This window comes from Macrobrachium rosenbergii, chromosome 56, assembly GCF_040412425.1.
Source record: "Macrobrachium rosenbergii isolate ZJJX-2024 chromosome 56, ASM4041242v1, whole genome shotgun sequence".
In the NCBI taxonomy this organism is placed as follows: Eukaryota; Metazoa; Arthropoda; class Malacostraca; order Decapoda; family Palaemonidae; genus Macrobrachium; species Macrobrachium rosenbergii.
This window is the reverse complement of record NC_089796.1, coordinates 23,433,048-23,453,594: the sequence shown is the minus strand read 5'-3', so window position 1 is coordinate 23,453,594 and position 20,547 is coordinate 23,433,048. Positions and strand designations below refer to the sequence as shown.

Sequence of the window (20,547 nt, the reverse complement as noted above, 5' to 3'; positions counted from 1 at the left end):
GTAAATGGGGTTCTGTAGGAGAGAATGTTAACCCGTAAATACTGAACGTTTGTGCTCAGTCCTTAATGGTCTTTATGGGGTAAGATCGAGAAAGTATATTATAACGAAAAAATATTAATGTAATTAACGTAGTTAATTATATCACGGGTGTATTCTCTGAATGGTAATGCAGTGTCAATTTCTAAAGTGTACAATTATATGGTAATTCTCTCTCTCTCTCTCTCTCTCTCTCTCTCTCTCTCTCTCTCTCTCTCTCTCTCTCTCTCTCTCTCTCAAGATTTTTTATCTTTCGGAATTCCTGAATGATCTTTTCAAGTGGCTCTATAGCCGTCTAAACACTTCAGCCATAGAGTCGCGCCCCAGCAAAAGAAAGTCTAATACCCTTACTCTTGTTTCAGGCTCCATGCCCTCCTGCACCAGGAGGTTCCCCTACCCTCCCCCCCCAGGGGTTCCTTATCCTCCTGCCCCAGGGGCTCCCTTACCCACCTGCTCCAGGGGGCTCCCCTTACCCTCCCGCCCCAGGGGGCTCCCCTTACCCACCAGCCCCTGGGGGCTCCCCTTACCCTCCTGCCCCTGGAGGGTCACCATACCCCCCAGCCCCTGGAGGCTCCCCTTATCCTCCAGCTCAATACCCTCCTGCTCCAGGGAGCTCACCATACCCTCCTACAGGAGGGTCACCTTACCCTCCCGCTCAAGGGGGCTCCCCATACCCCCCTGCCCCAGGGGGCTCACCATACCCCCCTGCCCCAGGGAGCTCCCCATACCCTCAACCTGGTAGGACTTCCCCATACCCCACTTCAACATCTCCTTACCCACCGGCGTCCGGAGGATCTCCTTACCCGGGGGCATCGCCCTACCCTCCGGCTTCTGGCAGCCCATACCCGCCTGCTGGAGGATACCCTGGGCAACCCGCTGTCCAGAGCTATGCACCTCAGACCAGCACCATGTACCCGGGTCTGGGATCCAGTGCCCCTGGTGCAGGATACCCAGGGACAACTGCCGGCGGTTACGGAGCTTCTCCCGGATACCCAGGGGTAGGTAGTGGTACTCCTGCGGGGTATCGTCCTGGAGGGATGATCAACTCGTACACAGTGAGTAAGGCTGCCCAGTTCTCGGTTTCGTGTTTTGCTGTTTTCTCTTTTAATTTTTTTTGACGTTGTATAACCCTTTTGTTGCTGCGCTGCGGTGTTTCATTTCATTTTTCTTTGTTCAGTTGAAATACATCTGTCTTTATTCCTTACGATTGTATTCATCTTTGTGCTTTTAACAGTAATTAACTTTTTTTAGTGCTCTTGCATATTGTTTTCTGTCTTCCACTGTTTTGTTGATTTACATCAGCTTCTGATTTATTGCAGTTTAACACTTTTAATTACTTCGTTTCGTTGCTTTTGCTTATATTTTGTTAGAATTCAAGTTTTGTTCTGGTTTCAGACTTTTTATTTTGGTGCTTCAATATTTTGTTGCTTTTGATTATAAAATGCTTTCGTTCTGTTTGAATGGTTTGAGATTTATTTTTACTCTGTTGTGTATCCATTTTGTAGTTTTGTGCTCTTTTTATCTATCGTATACGACACTTTATTTTATTTACTGTGATTTAAGATTTTTTTTAGTTATTTGCTATTTTTTATTGATTGTGTCTTTGTGAAAAAATCGTTTTATTTATATGTATTTTTCACAAGATTTTTCGTTTCTGTGTTATTTTGTAATGTTGTTGTTCTTTGTTGTGATCTTGTATTGATTTATAGTTTGTAGTTTTTCCAGCTATGGTGAAAAATTTACTTTAAATTGTTATTATTTTATTGCAGCCACGTGCTTCTCTGAAGCATTTGGGGAAATATATAAAGTTTTATTGACGTATACTATCCTAAACCTTGAACACATTCAAAGCATAATGTTGGCCAATTTGAGGTCTATCCATTTATCCGATTCAGATGTTCAGTTTTGTTCATTCAGTACATTTTTCAATCTGCATTGGCCCACGTAAGTGATGTTCCACCGTGAGAACGAAATACCAAGTATCTTACTCTGTATATCCAGGAAAGGAATATGCTATAGAGTGCTCAACTTTGCAAGTGTCCAGCTTTCACATCTGTTTTTTGACATGTAAATCAGTTATCAGCCGCGATGTTTATTAACAGTGTGTTATAGTTTACTGACGATTAAGTATTTGGTCCAATTAATAAAACAACTAGTAATCACAAGTAAGATTTACTCCTGTAGTTACAGACGATTTGGTGATGTTATACTGCCCAGGAAGTGTGAAAATAGTTTGAAAAACAATTTCATTGTTTATGCAATTAGTTCATATAAACCGCCATGCGCGTAAGAAAACAATCAATTTCCTGATGTTTGTTTAGTATTTTCTCGCTTTTATAAATGTCAGAAAAAAACCTGCATCAATACTGTGCGCGGATATTTCATTCTCCTCATTATGCATTTGTTTCAAAAGTTCATTAATGGCGTACAAATGAGACGTGAAAAAAAAACACGCTCTTTAGTGTTACATATCTGTATTTTATATTCTTTTGCTGGAGGTAAAGAGTAGTATGAATGATATTCCCTTCGTAATGTTGAGTGATATGCTTACAATACGCCTGTAAAGATAGATAAAAGTGTTTGATATGGATAGATTTGATAGAGCTCCAATTTGCCTACGTGGTATTCAATATTTTGTGTGATTTATGTTTATGCCTATTGGATGTTGACCTTTCGATATCGTGTAAATGTCTTGGGATGAGGCTTATACACACGCACTAATATATATATATAATATATATATATATATATATATATATATATATATATATATATATATATATATATATATATACGTCATACGTTTTAGAATAGAATATAGGGTTTAGGCCAAAGGCCAATCGCTGGACTTAATGAGGTCATTCAGCGCTGAAACAGGAAAAGGTTGAAAAGGTGCAGGAAAAAACCTCGGTTTGAATCAATTGGTGAGACAGCATCATTTAGTTTGTTTCTGACTTAGGCTATGTCTTTCCATTAGCAGGAATACGTGAAATATAAGGAATATATTTATTTTAACGTTATTATGGTCGATCCATCCAGTTGATCCATTTTAGGTCAGTGTCGATCGCGGTCGATGAAGAAATAACGTTTTTCTCGTCATAGAAACAAAATGTCTATCAGTTTTCACGTCGCCCTGTTTAGTCCTTTCTGAAGTGAATCATCATGAGTACCATTCACTCGCTGGTACACTGATTGGTTTATTAATGAGTGGCCTTGGCGGAGGTATCCGTATGGCCTCTCTCTCTCTCTCTCTCTCGTCCTTTCTGTCATCAAGATATCTTATCGTCGTTCCTCCCCTTGATAACAAAAAAGGGGCGCGTATTAGATAACCATATTCGCTCCGCCTCTCTCTCTCTCTCTCTTTTCTGGCGTCTGAATGGCGCCAGCACGCCATAGTCGTCGGCTGCGTCTACCCCCATACACTCCGTGATTCCTTCTTTCCCTCGAGCATGGTAACGTAAACTACTACCCCGTTCTTTGTAGAGTCCTAGACCGTGTCTCCGACCCCCCTTCCCACATCTGTGCGTTCATCATCAGAACCATCTGTACAGCTCTCTCTCTCTCTCTCTCTCTCTCTCTCTCTCTCTCTCTCTCTCTCTCTCTCTCTCTCTCTTGCATATGTGATACTGGGTGTAGCGTTTAGTAGGGAAGGTTTATTTTTATTTGGTAGAGTTCCTTGGGACTTTTGCAAACGGCTCCCCGTTTATAATTTTTAAAGCCCTCACACTCCTGAATTTTAACCCAAAGAAGTGGTACTAATGTATCAGCTAACAGAAAAAAAAACCACAATCGTAAATTGTACATTTAGCCGCCCTATGTCGTACAAAACATATATCTTTCAGAAATACAATATTTAAGGATCCTGAAAAAGTACAGTGAATACAGTTTTTGCTTTCTTTCCTTGGCAGTTGTTATGGTTCAGCTAAAATTTATTAAAATTTAGCGTTAGTTTCTCCCAGTTTAGAGGTGTGTTATTTTTACTTTATTTTTTTTTTTTTCCGAACTACCATTGCTATACCTTACTAGCCTTGTTACATAGAGCTGGGATCTAATCCTGAGAATGCCAGAAATATTGTGGGTGTTGTAGTATTAGTTACTCTTAACTTTGAGATTGTGTTTATTTAGTGCACTTTTTATTTAATCATATTTATTAGAATAAAGGGACATCTGTTCTGAAAACTGACTAGAATAAGTTACCTGCAAAACTGACTCAAAGCCGTAAGTAAAGCCACTAGTATTTTGGTCTGTTCTTTTAGAATAGATTCACAAAATAACAATAATTTTCCTGTTGCCTTTGATAAAAACAAAGTATCTACTAGGTCCGTTTTAATTTGTAACTGTTTAGCAGCTGCTCTCACGCTTTGAGAATAAAATAATCTTGCATTTTCTGTGCATATTATAGTAGTGTGACCTCTTTCATGTAACATCGATGAGGGTGTTGTAGCCCAGACTCTTCTCGTGATGTAACAGCATGCTTTGGACTTTTTTTTTTGTCGTTATAGTGGTAGTTGGTGTATTACTTTAGTTTAATGTTTGTTTCAGGTTCATTCTCTCTCTCTCTCTCTCTCTCTCTCTCTCTCTTAGTAATTGGATTGAAACTGAAACGGATTATTAGTTCTTTTAATGCGCATTGAAGAATGTAATACCGTATCCTACATGAAAGAAAGGCAGCAGACGAGAAGCCCATAAAAGATATGGTCTACGGGTTGGTTGTTTGGCCGGAGTCCCGAGAGATGAGCTGCCAGCCGTAGAGAAAGAGAGAGAGAGAGAAGAGAGAAATAAAAAAACTACTAGAAGTTAATATGGTCAAATAACGAATTATTAAATAGTTCGCAATTAACATAGGCTAAGTTTTAATGATCACTCTGCAACCACAGTTTTAGGAGAAAAAAATGTCAGCATATAGGTTTAGCTCTAGGTTGCCCGTGCCGTCGGCTTCTGCGTATAAGCATTACATGTGAGATAACCCTATCGTTAGAAATGCATATAAATAGTGACACCGGTTATCCTATCACCAAGCACCCTTGATGGAACGCCCCTTGTGATGAAGAGGCCACTTTCGATTCGCGTCACGTATACAGTACAGCACTGGCGCAATAGTTACGCGTTAGAAGAATGTGTTGACGATAATCACAGTAGTTATGATAAAATTGAACTTAATACTTAGTAAAAACAGTAGTTGTCATGATAATGAAAAAAAAATTGATAAAAACAGTAGTTGTCATGATAATATAAAACTTATTTGATGTTCTAATAGTCATGAAGGCCACCTTACAAGGCTTCAGATACGTACTTCCGTTGACTTTTAAACAGTAAATTATGTAACTGGCAGTTAGTCGAGTGTGACGGATAAGACCTTAGTGCTAGCAGCCGCATCCTAAAAGATTTGCCAAAACTTTAAGGTTGTACTTCTGGGGCCACCCCATATGTAAGGAAAAGGCCTGTGGGAAAAAAAAAATTGTATATATGATGTATCGTAAGGGGTGCACTTTCTGGGACCACGCCATCGATGGGGAAAAGGCCTGTGACGAAAGAATGTGTGTACTCTACATGTATGTATCTTCACTGATGTGCACCAAATACAGTAGTAATAGGTTGTGTGAGGGAGAGAGATTGCCTTAAGGCCAAGCGGGTTTTTAGGATGAAAGGCGAGGGAAGGGTGTTCCAACAGTATGTTCTAGGAGTCTCTAGTCCAAAGGCAGTGGACCCTGTATTACGTAATGGGTTTCGTAGCTCGGTCTACTTTGCGTCGTTTACCATAACGTTATTTTAGACGTGGGCCACTTGTAGACTCGTTGTTATTCTTATAATCCACAGCATTCATATGGAATAAGTAAAAATTGTCATTTTGCTGAATAAGTTTCCACATAACTCATAAAAGAGGTAAAAACTCGGCCAACGGGAAAAAAAGTGGACTATAATATAAGCGAGTATACTTTTCCCCATTCTTTTTTGTCACATAATACGAAAGTATATAAAAAAAATCACTGGCTGAAAAGAGAGAGGAACTTTTATTCTCTGACTTTTGCTGTCTGTAACTTTTCTTTGCTCTTATGATAGCTTGGAACATATAAGAAGTACCCTTAAAGAAAGAGATTCACAGGCATATCTTTGAATGCTCTGATATCGTTGGTTAGTGCATGTACTCCTCTCTTCTTCTCCCCCCCCCCAACCTTGTCATTCAACCCCCTTCCCCATTCCCATGTTTTCATTCTCAGCCTCCAACCAATGCTGTCTTTGTCTTGTCTAGCTAACCAGTAATTACACTGGCTTATGTAATTGACTGAATGTATGTTGTGGGAATTAACCACTCGTTTCGCTCTTTCGAGACAAAAAATGCTCTCTCTCTCTCTCTCTCAGTATGTCATATAGGTAGACCTTAGTATTTCTGAAATATATTTTTTTATATTTTGGGAAGATTGGCCATACTTGAAAAGCTGTTAGATAAGTAAAAAAAAAAAAGTTTATTTTTGGGTAGTGGGGAGCCATGAGAGTGGTGTCACCCTGGCTTGCAGTTTGTTTGTTAACCATAACACCTTTAGATAATTACCCAACAGCTGACATATGTCCTGTTATGGTGCAAAATTGAAGCGCCACGCAATCACTGGTATACATAAATTGCCACCAGTAAAAACTATTGTTGCATTTCGTTGCCTTTACTAGTGACTACTAATATTTTGTCATCACTGTTAGTTGTGGCTCAAAATCTTGCCACAACATAGGCTTCATGCTGCAAGGTTGTGCAACGGTGCAATATTTTGCCACCAAGAATAAGTACAGTGTAATGTGGGCTCAGGGTGGAATGAATTCCCACCAATATCGGCTTGCATTGTGTATATAATATTTTGGAATGGATAATATCTAAATTGTGAAATATATTTTCCACCAATAATGGGTACAGGATGCAATATAGTACCACATCAGCACTAGCTATGTGTTCCAGTATTTTTCCACCAACTTATAGGCAACATTATGTAGTATATTGCTATCAGTTGTGGCCACGAATGTAATACATTGCACCATTCATGGCTACAGGGGGCAATATTTTGCCACTTTTGTAGGCTAGAGGGTGCAACATTTGATCTACAGGACTGGCTTTAGGATGCTGTATATGGCTACAAATACTCTTACACGGTGCAGTATTGTGCCAGTAATAATGCTACAGATTGCAGTATTTTTTCCACCAGTAAAGTCCACACATACTTGGCAATCAGCAGTGGCCACAGATTGCATCATTTTGCCACAAGCACTGACCATAGGGCGTAATAATTTGCCCATAATATAATAATTTTACAGGATGCAACGTTGTGGCAAGATGCTGCAAGTTATGTGCAGTTGATAATTCTAGACAGGGAAAAGAAATTGGTTGCGCCATCTTATGGCAGCCGAATTCCTTTGTGCTTGCGTTGATAATGGTGACGCAGCACGACCTTGTCGTGACGCACTTGCACAGGACATGTCATTCGCATTGTTAATCACTGCAGAAGATCCTCAACTGTGTAAGAATTTACAATAATAATTCGGCCGCTCCTCCCCCGACTTTTTCCCTCAGCCTTAGGGGCTTCCCATCCGAGCGCTCTTATCATTAAAATATACAAGTCCGATTCTTTTACTGTAATGTGACGTGACTATGCATCGAGTGGCAATATTCGCTGCGACTTCAAGTCGTCATTGCATTTCTCAGGATACGTTTCATTGCAGTTATATTTCCATTTACGTCCTTTGTTCTCGGAAGCGGCAGAGGGATGACTTAGATCGATCTGATCGAAAGAACTTTGAAATCTTGCAAAAATCTCCGGAGTTGTTGCTGCAGTTATACGGTGCTCATGCTGTTGTAGTTGATGACTTTGCAGTACACAGGGATAACATCACCGTCATCAGAGCCTCCAACGTCGCAGTGTGTGTGTTAGGGGGGTGGGTGTCAGGTTTTCGCGTGAAACTGTTAGGTAAGAAGTTTGAATGATAAATTCAGTAGAAAGGCACTGTCGAGGGCGTTGAGAATGGGTAGAGGATAATTTACTGAGAGTCATTTAAAGGTTCGGCGATGGAAGGGAAGGATGTTAGAATAGGTAAACAGGAGAGTGACTGGTTTTTTGTAAAAGTAGGTCCGAGACAAAGTTAGTTTAATCTCCCTGGCTGTTCAGTATCTTCATTGATGGAGTGATGCTAAAAGTCAGAGAAGGAACAGTAGATGTAGGTGCAAAGTTATGTGAGGAAGAGTAAGGTTATGGTGGTGTAAGGAAACCAGGAAGATGGAGTAATGAATTTTAATATGGATGATATTATTATTATTATTATTATTATTATTATTATTATTATTATTATTATTATTATTCAGTAGATGAAACCCATTCATATGGAACAAGCCCACAGGGGCCATTGACATGAAATTCAAGCTTCCAAAGAATATGGTGTTCATTAGAAAGAGGTAAGAGGAAGTAAAGGGAAATACAGGAAGAAGAGATCTCGCTTAATAAAAAATAAAAATAAATTGATAAATAGATATATAGATAAAATGTATAAAAATGCAAGAAGAATAATATAAGGGTTGTAATGCGTTACATTTTCGCTTGAACTCCTGAAGTACCAACTGCACGACATCCTCGGGGAGGCTTTTCCCCAGTCCAACGGTGTGAGGAATAAAGAACCTCTGGAACTGAGAAGTTCGACAGCGAGACACATTTACTACATATTGGTCCAAGTCATAACTGCTACTATTAGGAAACAGAAACCTACCACCATGAAGAACTCTATCTAAAAGTGATAAATCTCTGGCAGAAGCAGACATCCACACCGGAGAACAGTATTCCAGTAAAGGAAGTACAAATGACCTAAAACAGGTTGCACTGATCTTATCTCTGTTATAAATATATGAGGCCTTACGAACAATACCTAACTTTAGTGCATTTACTGAAACTTTCATTAGATGTTTCTCAAAAGTTAGATGCGAGTCAGAAGTAACACATATAATAATTAAAGCTTCAGACTCAGTCAGCAAAGTTCCATCCACCTGAAGGGGAGGATGAGGTGGGAAATCTGTAACGGGATCTGCTAATCAATAGTGTTTTTGCTTTACTGGAGTTCAGCCTCATACCCTACCGACTACACCATTCCCTGATCCGGTCCATGTCCCGATTGAGGTTGAGGGCAGCTTCATTTCTCATTGCATCATCGGCATTCTGAACAATCTTGTTTTCCAGGCCAACAACCATATCACTTCCATACACTAAAAATAACTGAGGTCCAAGAACACTGCCCTGTGGAACTCCAGACACAATAGGTCTTGGTTCACTAAAGATCCCGTCCACACCAGATCACTGCTGCCTACTGTAAGAAAATCTTGAAGTAATCCTAAAACATATCCACCCACTCTGAGATTCTGAAGTTTATAAATAAGTGCCTTGTGATTTACTAAAGTGATAGCAGTGGTAAAATCTATTTGAATTACTCTGCACTCAAAACCCTTATCAAGGTTCCCTTGCAAATGGCAAGTCAAGTCTAAAAGAGCATCGCAGGTACTTAACTGCTTCTAGTGTGCATATTGACTATCGGCTAACAATCCTTTAGATTCTACATACTTACATAGTGGCTTAAAAATAAGTTTTTCAGCAACTTTGGAGAGCACAGGGAGAATAGAGATTGGCCTATAATTGCTGCAGTCAGCAGATATGCCTTTGGAACAGGTGCTGTATTACTATGCTTGAGCTCATCCACAAAGATACTATGTTGACATAAAAATGTATAAAATCTAGTAATCTTGGGAGACAACACACTAAAAACTTTTTAAAAACAAAGGGAAGAAACCGTCAGGATCTTCTCCATCCTAGCTATCAAGATTATCCAGAATTTTCATAACACCCCTAGAGCGAAATGCAAATTTTGTAAGAATAGGTTCAGGATGACAAGTATCAGGGAGGGGGACACGCAAAGCTGATTGCTTAGCTTCAAAAGCTCGATGAAGCAGTTAAACCTTTTCCCTAGGCCCAGTAACCAATCTACCATTATCTGTTAGTAGTGGTGGAATGGGAGACGAGCCTGACCCAAAGATAGATGATGCCAATTTGGTCCACCACAGATGAGGCTGAGTAATTTCTTCAAGTTTGTAATTTCTCTCAGCTGTATGGTAGTTCTATTCAAAGCACGGCGAGACTCAACAAAATGGTGAAAATTTCATTTTGATTTTGTCTCCAGGCATTGAGTTTGTTTTATTTGTTATGGTAGGCTTGTCTACATGAAAAAGAATGATTTGTTGGTACATGTAAGTATTGAAGGAGTAAACATGCCAGTGATTGTACTATGAGTGACAGGATAGGTAAAACAAGAAAGATAGTGGGTATGTGCAAGAGCATGGGTAAGTCTACCAAAGCCAAGGGGAGTTGGTTAAGCCCGCTCTCCTTTATGGAAGTGAAGTGTGAATATTGAATGGTTTATAGAATAAGTTGAGGCTTTGGAAATGAGCTGTGTGTGTAGGATATGTGGTGTAAGAAGCATTTACAAGACGAGAAATGTGGATCTTTGTAGAAGTGGTAAAAAGTGTGTAATTCCGCAGTCTTGAGGGAACCATGACAGGAGCATCAAGAAAAGATAGGATAGGTGGGTTGAAAGAGATGTTTGAAAGGAAGGGCCGTAATATTCAGGAAGTGTGAGAATTCTTACAACAGAGGGGTAAATGGGCCAGTGTATGTAGAAGGTGTCGATGTATTGTTGATGACCTCCTGTGGAGGTAACTGAAGTGGCCCTGTTGTGAAAGTTTTCACTGACTAATGCACGGCTTTTTCATGCTTAAATATTAAGCCACAAATTTCCCTTGACCTTCAGGATAATGTTTACCCAGAGGGAATTTATATGAGTGCATTTACCTCAAGCCAGAATTGAACCTATGCTTATATATATATATATATATATATATATATATATATATATATATATATATATATATATATATATATATATATATATAATATATATATATATATAATATATATATATATATATATATATATATATACATATACATATATATACATATATATATATATATATATATATATATATATATATATATATATATATATATATATATATATATATATATATATATATATAAATATATAAATGCAGGGACTTCCTTACATTATCAAGAGTTATCAAGAAATCTCACTGTAATTATTACACATATGACCCAATATTGGGACAACTTCAGTAGGCAAAAAGCAAGGAAAATCTGTGGCTTAGGCCTTCTTAATGAGAGGAAAATATGTAAACTTCAAGGGTTCTCTTTAACTTATGATGTTTACATAACAAACACAGATCAGAAGAATAACGAATTACTGGGCAGGTAATAATAAGGGCCTGCTAAATGAATGAATCCTACACAGAATAAATATTCTACGCCGATGATGTCTTCATAACAGGAAACATCGTAGTGGGGGTAGAAGGGGGACTGCATATGGATAGAGCCGAGTGATTCCACAGTCGAGGCGTATCTTCAATATATGCAAGATGGTCACTTGCAAGAATAACAAGACGCTCAAAGGGAACTGAGGGAATGCACAGATGGTGTGAAATAACTCAGTTCAACACTAAATGCATAATTACATTAGCACTGAATGCTCCAACACAAATTACTAAAGGTGATCGCACAATGGAAAATAAATGAAAATCAGAGAAATAACAGGAATTGTGACTGACTAAGAAACCTTATTCCAGTACATTACCTTCGTCAAGATGACATGTCCTCATTCGATAGGGCACTGGCGATGGAGGAGGGAATTAAAGGAAATGCCACTACAAAAGTTTACAGGTTCGAACTTCAGGGTCAAACACGTGGAAAGTTTGAGAGTCAGGCAAGGTTAAGGACATCTGTCATCGGTGGCGTTCTGCACGCTTCTCTCCCTCGGTTTCTGTTGCATCGTCTATAAATAACCTCGAAGATTACGCGGTGGCATCTATATAGGCTGTATGGCATCAGTTAACGTTGTGGAGGGGTTTTAACATGGCGGGTTGCCAACTTTCTCTTTTTTGGCTCCTCCCTTGACCGTTGTCTGACACCGTCAAGGAAGGCATCTTCAAAGGTCACCTGGAAACAAGGCCTTAGGCAATCATTTTGAACAGAGAGAGGGGTTAGGCTTAATCATTTTGGGGAATGAAGGAGAGAGTTTACGAAGGGGTGAATGGAACCACAGTTCAAGCAATTAAAACAATTGAAATTAATTTTTATTTCCACTCTGCTACATTACAGGTGTAAAATCGGTGAGGTGACTTGGAAAGAGGTTCATCCATTGCAATATATATATATATATATATATATATATATATATATATATATATATATATATATATATATATATATATTACACACGCACACACATAGACATTACACACACACACACACACACAGTCCATTCTAATAAAAATATCAACTCGTGTCCTAAAGTCGAATGTTAGATTTAGGGAAAGACACGTCTTAAATGCTGTTATGAACGAACACCTGTTGGAAGATACTTCACGGCGTGAGACACTTTTTTTTTCGTCTTTTGTTTCTTAATGTTAGCATGAAGTGAAGTTTGCCGTTTGAGGGTCACACCTTAATGCCTATCCTCTGAGTGAGTAACCAATTACCACGTCAAAGCTGTCATTCCATAAGCATCCAGCAAAGTGGCGTGGAGATGTGATGATCCATTAAACAAAGAAGTTGGTTGAAAGTGAATGTGGCCCCGTCCCGACATAACTTTTTTTTTGTCCTTTTACGTAATTAAATCCAAAGTGACTTGGAGGAAAGTTTGTCGAATGAAATACAGTAAGAGGTAAAAGAGCAACAGAGAGAGAGAGAGAGAGAGAGATTAAAAAGGTGATGTAGTTGAAGGGAAAAGTTAATTTCCTGCGCGAAGCGAAGGCATGAGGTTTGGTTGTGCGCGCACGATTTTCTTTGCAAAATATGCTACGTTCAAGCATGACTTGTTGTAAGAAATATATGATTAAACATGGGGAGAGATAATTCATACAATGTATTAAACATTACCCGTAACCTACCAAACTGAAGCGTCCGTCATTATAGAGAGAGAGAGATAGAAGTCTTTGATTTTTGGAGGGTATTTATTTATCAAGCGTGATTACAATAACAAGCAAAGTCTTGCTCTCAGCGTGTAGTAAAATTCCAAAAAATAAAGGGAAAAAATCACCGCTGACACCTTACCCGTATGTCCATTTCCAAATCGAGGAAAATTCACGAATGCGATGCCTTGTTGCCCCTTGAGCTGTATAAATCACCTGCTATTTATTGTGAGTCATTCAAGGTATAATGCCGTACATTCAGTTAATTTTTTTAATTTCTAAAAGAAAATTGTGCATGTGGCAACGTAGCGTCGTGGTCAAATATATCTGCGGTGGGTGTTGCCATGTCGCCAGTCTGAGAAGGGTGTCTGAGGTTATCGTACGTGCGTTCTGCAGTGTTTTGTTTGTGTTCATTGTCTGAAAAAATGGAGTACTCTGTAAGTTTATTTCTTAACTTTTATTTTGTTAAATTAGATTCATGTGTCACGTCGTGTTCAAAATTGGTAATATTTTCACGTCTCTACTTGGGGATGCTAAACTTGAGTGCTCGTGATGCCGCCAGTGGGTGTGTCTTAAAGTTTGACAGTTTGTCTTTTTGTTTCGCTTATACTTACTCTGACAAGCCGGTGACTTTTTTTGTTGTTTATGGCGGAGAACGGAACTCGTATAATCACGGGAATTAGAAAAATTACTTATTTAGAGATATAATACCACAAAATTTCCAACTTAAGACCTACTGATAGCACACACATTATAAAGCCAATCCGAATGCTTCGGTGATTGTTGGTAATGAGTAAATGTTATCGGTATTTCGTGTCGGTATAATGACGTTTGTCATAAATAAACAAGGTCGTGTAACTCATACTCAAAAGAAATGTGAATAACATCATTTTCAAGTCCCGTGTTAGTAGGCATGGTCGAGACTTTCTTTGTGTGGTTTCCTCCCGTCTCGCCTCCTTCAGAACGAATGTTGTTTGTGTGTGTGAGAGAGAGAGGAGAGAGAGAGAGAGAGAGAGAGAGAGAGAGAGATGTGAAGGAATGTTTATTTTCCGTGAAATTACGTAAGTCATGCAAGACGCGGAGTGGCATAAAATGATTCAAGGTCTGAAAATCTCACGAGAGAGAGAGAGAGAATTGGACAACCTGCATAAAAGATAGGTAAATTTCGCTCTCTCTCTCTCTCAGAAATAAGTCTGAAATCACTTAGCTGTATAAAGGTAGGAATAAAGCTGGTTTCACCGCGTTTGGTAATGGTTCTGTTTTTGTAATTAAGAATTATTAATTTGCGCCCGAAAACACAGACTTATAGTACTGTTGAATACTTGGCTACGATCTGATTCCTTGAATTCAGGGGATTAGCCTGGTATTCGTTGTGATGAAACTTCCAGTTGTAGGCTTTTATCTACAGTAGGTTTGATTTCCGCTGCCCAGTCACTCCAAGCTTCGACTGATAAGACCCGCTGTTTTATTTTGTTTGATGTTTTCCAAAGTACTTTTTTGTTTGCTTGCTTTTTAACTTTTTATAAACCACCGAATGGATAGTATTATTGTTAAAAAGGTCATCTAGCATTTTTTTAGAATTCTTTTAAACCATAAATTTCAATTTCAGTTTTATTAATGGAAATAGTGAAGACAGCTCGATACTCTCTCTCTCTCTCTCTCTCTCTTGTATTAATACGCATCAGATTAAGGACATACATTGATACATAGACACATACAGAGTAAATTCACATGCAATCGTCATTTGTATGAAATAATTTCGTATCATCCGAAATAATAAAGAAAGAAAACTAGCGGTGAACTAAAGGCATTTTAAGATAAATGTCAGAATATGAATAAGGCCGTGACGTTAAACATTTTACGTAACAGTCGGTTTCTGAATTAAGGATGAATCTCCCGCGTTGAATACTTCCGCTTTGTATACGAACGCGATAAACTTGAAATTTTTATTTAAATTTTCTTGTATCACAATATCTCGAGAGTTCTGTTCGAGTTTAGGGGAAAAACGAGAAGAGTCGAATTTTCTCGAATTTATGGTTAAATTTAATTTTAAGTTTTTTTTTTTTTTTTACCTAAAATTTATTATTTTTATTGAAAGTGGAGTTTAATATTGTAATTCTTACTTCTTTTTTTTTATAGGTAATACCTCTTGAAAGGTTGGTTACAGACTAGTTATTATAGCAACAATCACGAAAATATGGTGGTAGAATTTATGTCGAGGTGGTCATAATGTCAGGGATTTTCTTATTCTCCCTGGCATTCATGCACAGTTATTATTATTATTATTATTATTATTATTATTATTATTATTATGAAGGGAAAAGAGCGAAGATAAGTATAGTGGAATTCAGATATCAGTAAGAAAGTGAAGTAACTGTATCCTTTGCGTTAAATCTGCATGAACTTGTGTCTTTTCTTTCTTTTGTTTAGAGTTAAAACTGTTTGCAGTACAAACGTTCATGTATATTTTATTTATTCATTTACTTCAGCATAGCTTAATTGAAATTAAAGCGACCTTAAGCTTACTGCACTTGCGAAACAGAGTTTTGCTCTTTCACGTTAGAAATATGGGGAAAGGGGTTGGCCAGCAGCCGTGGCCAAATAGGAGCTAAATGCCAGCAGTTGATTACCATAATGGGTTCTCACTTCCGCGCCTTCGCGGGAAGGAAGAATCCGGCAGGGACTAACTAGCACGCCTCCATTATGAGATTGAGAGGCGGTGCAAGCCAATATGGTAGCCGGTGAAATGGGAAGAAATGAAGTGGGAGACATAAAAGAATCATTTATTGTGAAGAATTAGGGAAAATATCGTTTTAATTTTATTTTAGTTATGTAACATTAGTTGTAATAAATTGGAAAAAATTGTTCAGGATTTTTGTTATTCAGATATCAGTATAATGATTGTATATGAATTACTGAGATAATCTAAAAATAATTTGAAATATGATGGGAATAGATATAAATCCTGGTCTTATTGGGATTAAATTAAGAAAAATATTTCTTCTTCGTCCAAAACGAGAATTTTTTAAACAGCCAGATTATTGCCATACGCTATTCGTAAAGCTCAGAAAGGCATGCACTCTGTGGCTGTCAGGAAACGGATTAATCTTTTTAGTTGCGTGGTGTGTCTCTGCAGCTGCTGCAGTTATCAACTCTTTGACGTTTGTAAATGGGCAGGATGTAACGACTGGTAATTTTTCCCGATAAGTAATAAATATTTCGTACAAACTGCTGCATGAACTGTTACATTTTAGAAGCATGAAAACGTCAATTTACGATGAAAACATGGAATTAAAGCTATGGAATCAAATTATCGTCCTTGCACTTTCCTGTAATATACATTATATTTGTGTGATGCTATTTTGCATTGTAAAATCCTGATGAGAAATGTGTAATAATAGATTTAGAATTCACAACTTTAGCTTTATCTAAAACTTTTCCTGTTATTAGAGTAATTCTATATCAGAAATACTTCATTGTCTTAAAGACCATTTTAGTAATTTTGCAAAGGCAAATTTGCTTTAGTAATGTTGAATACGAGTACATGAATCCACACGCTACTCCCACGTATCGGGTGTAGCAAGATCCCTGGGCTGTAGAATCTGTTCCCCACCCTGGAAGAGACATCGGAGTAATTGAGCTGTAAGATAATCATAACGCAACCCCTTATAGTGAATAATTATTCTCTGTTCTCTTTGTGACAAGATTACCAGACGAATTCCACGTTATACAGTCTCTCTCTCTCTCTCTCTCTCTCTCTCTCTCTCTCTCTCTCTCTCTCTCTCTCTCATAGACACACTTAATATCGAGGTCAGTAAGTTGAATTATAAATAAAGCATTACCAACGGAAAGTATTGATTAAATTTTCGTCAGACAAGTCCAAAGACGCCCACTGAAGCCTTGGCAAGCTGCCATAGTACTATCCAGTGCCCAGCTACTCATGCTCCCTCCTGAACCGAATTTCCCATGTCCCAGTCAAGCTGTGAAGTTTTCTCAGTGCGTCTTCAGATATATATATAATATATATATATATATATATATATATATATATATATATATATATATATATATATATATATACTTTATATATATATTATATATATGACAAATACGATTAGCACAAGCAGGCACAGCATAGAAGGACAGGGGTGACAAAGGAGATAGCCGGTCATCAAAGGTGATACATTTATAGCAAACGCGTTTTCGTAACAACATAGATTTACATCATCAAGGCTAAAAGAGAAAACAACACAAATTAAAAACACATGGAATATAACTTTGACTTTGAGAGTCTCAACAAATTATACCAAACTTACATTAAAACAAAACAAGATTTAAAAAGCACCTGCTGAACGCTAAAGCTGAAGGCTGAATGATTCGGAAAGGAGAAGCAGCGAAAAGAAATACGGCTCAAACCAGAAACAGCTGTATAAATTGGTGTGATTATTCAACAGGCACTAACTGTGATAAATAATGACTCTAAGATAAACAGTTCGTGTAAACTAACTTGTTGGCCCAAGACAGAGAAAGTCAGAATAGTTAATGCTGGTGTTACAAATTTTTGTGTGATTTCTGATAGAAAATTCGGGGATTGGACAATCTGCAGCCAGTACGATGGCTGACACCATTATGAATCAGCTCTGACCTTGAGCAATCGCTTGTAGTCGAACCTACGTAAGTCCCCAAATTACATCTGGGGCAAGTATATTTATATACATTTGGGGATTGCAATAATGGGCAGATTTTGTCTTTAAATTTAAAAATGATCCTGTTGCAAGGGATTTTTGGAATTAAAATAACTTGCAACATATTAAAGTGTTTTCAATTGCAGACTTAGATTCCTTCTAAATTTGTCATCTTGGATGTATGGAATACTGGCATACAGTTTCTTTCATTGGAACAGTGTATGGAAGGGAGTCTGATAGTTTTCTTATTTAGAAATTCTTGCAATGTCTGGAAAACATGTGAGGAAACCAGTTATCGGTAAAATATTTATACAAGAACAAAATTTCTTTATGATGAATCAGGAAGAGGTTAGAAGTGTAAGCCACGATGAAGCAGGAGTAAAAAATTGAATTGAGTTTAAAATGATAAAACAAGCACTATAAAAGTTTGAACTGAATACCAGAAAAGTCTTTTTCTAAAGAAACGGAAGTCTTAAAACTATTATCATCGAAACACCAAAACATCCAAAATGGCAATCGATCGTTTTCCTCTCTCTAATGTAAACTTGATATTCGGATGTAATTCATTAATGTACGAGAGGAACTGGTCAGCATGAAACTGATTTAAATCAGCTTTCCATGCTGACCAGTCCTATAGTACGTGTGAATTACATCGAGTATCAAGTTTACGATGAAGGAAAAACGATCGTTGCCGACCCTGTTTACAGTGTTTCGTGATAATGGTTTTAACACTTCCGTTTTTAGAAAAGACTTTTTCTGAGTTCAAACTTTTAACTATGTTAATCATTTAAACTCAATTCAATTTTGCCCTGTTTCATCAATTACACTCTATTTCGCAGAAGTTCATATCATAAAGAGAACTGTTCTTTATATAAACCCTTTGCCGTAACTGGTTTCTCGTTTCTATTTCGAGCGATTGCAGAGACTAAATAAGAAACTATCAGACTCCCCTTCCATAAGCACTGTTCCACGAAAGAAACTGTATGCCAGTATTCCATACATCCAAGATGACAAATTTAGAAGGAATCTCAAGTCTGCAATTGAAAACACTTTAATATGTTGCAAGTTATTTTAATTCCAAAAAACCCCTTACAATAGGATCACTTTTTAAATTTAAAGACAAAATCTGCCCATTATTGCAATCCTCAGTCGTATATAAATATACTTGCCCCAGATGTAATTTGGGGACTTACGTAGGTTCGACTAAGCGATTGCTCAAGGTCAGAGCTGATTCACATAATGGTGTCAGCCATCGTACTGGCTGCAGATTGTCCAATCCCTGAATTTTCTAATATCAGAAATCACACAAAAATTTGTAACACCAGCATTAACTATTCTGACTTCTCTGTCTTGGGCCAAACAAGCCGTTTACACGAACTGCTTTATCTTAGAGTCATTATTTATCACAGTTAGTGCCAAGTTGAAACAATCACACCACCTCTATACAGCTGTTTCTGGCTTGAGCCGTATTTCTTCGCTGCTTCTCCCTCCTTTCCGAATCATTCAGCTTCAGCCTTTAGTCTAGCAGGTGCTTTTTAAATCTTGTTTTGTTTTAATGTAAGTTTGTATAATTTGTTGAGACTCTTAAAGTCAAAGTTATATTCCATGTGTTTTAATTTGTGTTGTTTTCTCTTTTAGCCTTGATGATGTAACTATGTTGTTACGAAACGCGTCGGCAATAAATGTATCACCTTTTGATGACCGGCTATCTCCTTGTCACCCTGTCCTTCTATATATATATATATATATATATATATATATATATATATATATATATATAATATATATATATATATATATACTATATATATATATACTGTATATCGTATGTGTAAAGAATATCTGCAGATGCACAAGTATTATGTATATATATATATATATATATATATATATATATATATATATATATATATACACAGTAGATAGATATTCCTGCTTACAAAACAGGAGAAGCAAAGCACCTAAAAGCTAGACAGTATTTTTTCTCCCAGGCATATGGACGAATATAAAGAAGCCAGAACAAAAAAGAGTAAACTTGCTGAGATTTTTTTTCCATCAAGCAGAGGTTTAGAAAATGTTTGTTCGTTTGTTCATTATTTTCCCCCAACAATGGGATTACTGTGAAGAGACAGAAACACTCATTGGTTTATTAACTTTACAGGAGATGCCAACGGTGAAGCCCCAGGCTCACTTTGATCCCAGCAGTGATGCAGCTGTCCTGAGGAAGGCCATGAAGGGCCTGGGAACTGATGAGGCTGCGATCATCAATGTTCTGTCCCGCAGGACGTGTCACGAACGCCAGCAGATCTTGTTGAAGTACCAGCAGGCTTATGGCAGGGTTAGTGTGTCAGTTTGCCCCATGGGGAAGAAACTTGAACCGTGTGTTCTCTGTAACTGTGTAAAATGTTAAGTAAATGCAAAACATTTTTTCTTCTGAATTTTTAGTTTTACTTGCTCGACAACTTAAATACAACCGTATTGTGCATGAATATGCATCATGAGTTTGCATTGGCATTAGAGATGTACGTGAGAATAGACAGAGGTAGATGAAGAAAGCTTCTCACTCATAAACTAAATAATTTGAATGAAACTATTTCGGTGTTTTGATTAGTTTATCAGGACTGGTAAGGAAACATGAAAAAGAGGTAATTGCTTAACCAATAGTTAAAGGGTGTTTTGTATGTAAAGTTAGGCCTAAAGTTTTTTAAATAATGTAGTTTGTGTACAGTTGAAGTGACAACTGTACATTAACCTTTGAAATTTCCATATTGCT

General features: G+C 37.6%; 1 pseudogene across 1 annotated transcript in view; it reads left to right on the top strand.

Annotated features, from left to right (window-relative positions):
* The window catches only part of LOC136836756 (annexin-B12-like), a 55,864-nt pseudogene that overhangs the window by 8,902 nt on the left and 26,415 nt on the right, over positions 1 to 20,547 (top strand). The window contains exons 3-4 of the transcript XR_010852464.1: positions 399 to 1,091; positions 19,936 to 20,112. The product of XR_010852464.1 is annotated as an annexin-B12-like (transcript). The remainder of the gene's footprint in view (positions 1 to 398; positions 1,092 to 19,935; positions 20,113 to 20,547) is intronic.